The sequence below is a fragment of the Physella acuta genome, unplaced genomic scaffold (genome assembly GCF_028476545.2).
Source record: "Physella acuta isolate Inbredline_101_S28 unplaced genomic scaffold, ASM2847654v3 ptg002351l, whole genome shotgun sequence".
Taxonomy (NCBI): Eukaryota; Metazoa; Mollusca; class Gastropoda; family Physidae; genus Physella; species Physella acuta.
Window position 1 is genome coordinate 4,452 of NW_026733844.1, and position 2,764 is coordinate 7,215.

The 2,764-nt window shown below is 42.0% G+C and overlaps 1 non-coding gene across 1 annotated transcript; it reads right to left on the reverse strand.

Annotated features, from left to right (window-relative positions):
- Positions 1-1,857: 1,857 nt before the first annotated feature.
- Positions 1,858-1,976, reverse strand: LOC131933045 (5S ribosomal RNA). The gene has a single exon (XR_009384819.1). It is a non-coding gene; the product is annotated as a 5S ribosomal RNA (ribosomal RNA).
- Positions 1,977-2,764: the final 788 nt, after the last annotated feature.

Consider the following 2,764-nt stretch of genomic DNA (forward strand, 5'->3'; position numbering starts at 1 on the left):
CTCGTCGGTCTGTTTGAAGACACCAACCTGTGCGCCATCCACGCCAAGCGTGTCACCATCATGCCCAAGGACATCCAGCTAGCCAGACGTATCCGTGGTGAGCGTGCTTAAGAGGTTTCTTTTAAGCCCAAACCACCACCCCCTGTCCTCAACCAAGGTCCTTTTTAGGACCACCTGACAACGTTCAGATTAGCAGTGAAGGTCCCCCACCTCACGAGTTTCCACCCACCCACCCACTACACCCCCTGCCCATGTCTGCCACTCTACTACTACTACTACTACTACATCTATTAGTATTATTCTGGGGGATGCGGGAGATAGGTTCTATTCATTTATCTCTTTAATTCAACTCACACATCACATTGCTATTTGAATTCGTGTATGCATGCTGTTGATATTGTTTTATTTATCTCAAATGTGAAGAAAGGAGAGAATAAATTTTATATTTTTCTTTCACCCACCCACCACCCTATCCATTGCTTTTTAAAATATATATATAAAAAAAAAAAAAGAAAAACCCTTTAGGGTTAGAGCTAGATATCTAGATCTTAATCGGAGAGCAGAAATTATTCTTAACGACTACACGCCATAGATTATTTAATTATTAGAAGCCTAACTAACCTATTCGTTTCACGATGTAAACAAACCACTGCGAGTACGGAGCGGAGTACGAGAATATTATTTCGTTCGTACTCGACCAATCAGCGTTCGAGATTCTCTCGTACTCGCATAATGAGCTCGCTCGTACTCGCATAATTAGGTGTAGGGAAATATTTCAGTTTTATTCGCACAAAACGGTGAAAATAACGTCTAATATCATATTTTAACATGACAAACGTGGATCTTTTCTATGCCTACACGTGTGGGCAATGAAACTCTTTATTTTTTATCCAAGGGTCGCATAGCAGAATAGGTGAAAAAATGACTTTGAAAACGACACCGTTAGCCGACAAGCCAGCAACATTCCAGTCGACACGGCAAGCTGCTTTTTCATTGGCTGGCTCATTCGCCGACCGCTTTTGGTTGGGCGGTGTCCGCCATATTGAACGAACTCGAGCCCAGGACCGTATATAAGGAGCGAGTTTCTCTGCAGACGGCGTTTTTCGAACACTCCTTCATCAACAAAGAAGAAAAATTCAATATGTCTGGCCGAGGCAAAGGTGGTAAGGGACTCGGCAAAGGAGGCGCCAAGCGTCACAGGAAGGTGTTGCGTGATAACATCCAAGGTATCACCAAGCCAGCCATCCGTCGTCTTGCTCGCAGAGGTGGTGTCAAACGTATCTCTGGTCTGATCTACGAAGAAACCAGAGGTGTCCTCAAGGTGTTCCTTGAAAATGTCATCCGTGATGCCGTCACCTACACTGAGCACGCCAAGAGGAAGACCGTCACTGCTATGGATGTCGTCTATGCTCTGAAACGTCAAGGTCGCACCCTGTACGGCTTCGGCGGTTAAACTCAACCCAGGACCACCCATTTGTTCTACCCATCCGGCCCTTATTAGGGCCACCCATACGTTTCCGAATTAGCTCGAGTGGTTGTAACCCCTACACGAATGTTTTCCATACCTACCCCTTATTTAACTTACTGAGTTACTTCTAATTATTAGGTTGTAGCCTACTTAGTTTATTTATTTAATTTGGGCAGAGTGGTCATCTTTCCTTTGTTGGTTTTTAAGGGGTTTGTTTCCATGGGTGGGTAGGATCGAGGTAGCCTACCGTGAAGGCACAAAAGAAACAAACAAAAAATATTTCGATATTACAAAAGTGTTCACAGGTATGTGGTGAACTTAGGAAAGAGTGCAGGTGGTAAGAATAGGTGTCCAGTGGGGCAAAAAATAAAAGACAAAAGATGAAAAAAAGTCTACAACACGTGGTGTTCCCAAGCGGTCACCCATCTAAGTACTAACCACGCCCGACGTTGCTTGACTGCGGTGATCGGACGAGAACCGGTATTTTCAACGTGGTATGGCCGTAGACATCTGTGTGAGAAAATTGGGGCTTATAAATATACTCAAACGAAATCAGCAGTTATTCGTCCTTTTCTGGCTACAATAATGATTTCACTGCTTTCCTCATATTATTTCAATAATAAAAAACGCCCTAAATCTCCACAAAAGCGAAACATTGTTTTAATATCGAATACTATGTGCCTTTTTTTCCCTCTACAGCCATTGGTCGCTATTTTTAACCTGAGGCGGTAACCACCGGTAGACTTCCCTGAGCTACTAATTTTCGAGCATCGCGCGTTGTAAAATACAAAATAAATACATTTTCCCCATTTTCCTTGACTAAAATCAGAAAACCAGGTGCCCCCTGCATCCGACCTGTCCTTTAACTATCGCTTTCATGTGAAATGATCTATCGGAAAGGCGATACTTTAACTTTTTTGGGTCTCCCGCTCACTCACTCCTTCCGAAACATTCTGCACGAATTCATTCAATTTTAATCCAACTCATCACATAGATCTAGATCTAGCCGCCTACAAGTCTACTAATTTAATGTTTGAGAAATAGTTCAATGCTTTTCATTTATTAATTATTCTTTTAACCTTTTCCCACGACAACTGGCACATTTATTTTCAGTCTATTAATATTCTGGCTTCATTTTAAAACACGCAACTAGGCGACGATCTAGAATTCTAGATCTAACGCTCTAGCTTAACTAAAATAATATAAACAGGAGGGTAGATCTATTCAAAATACTGTTTCAAAAATTACAATAATAATTTCACGGTGAAAAAAAAAAGGCAGGCGATCCATGGTTAA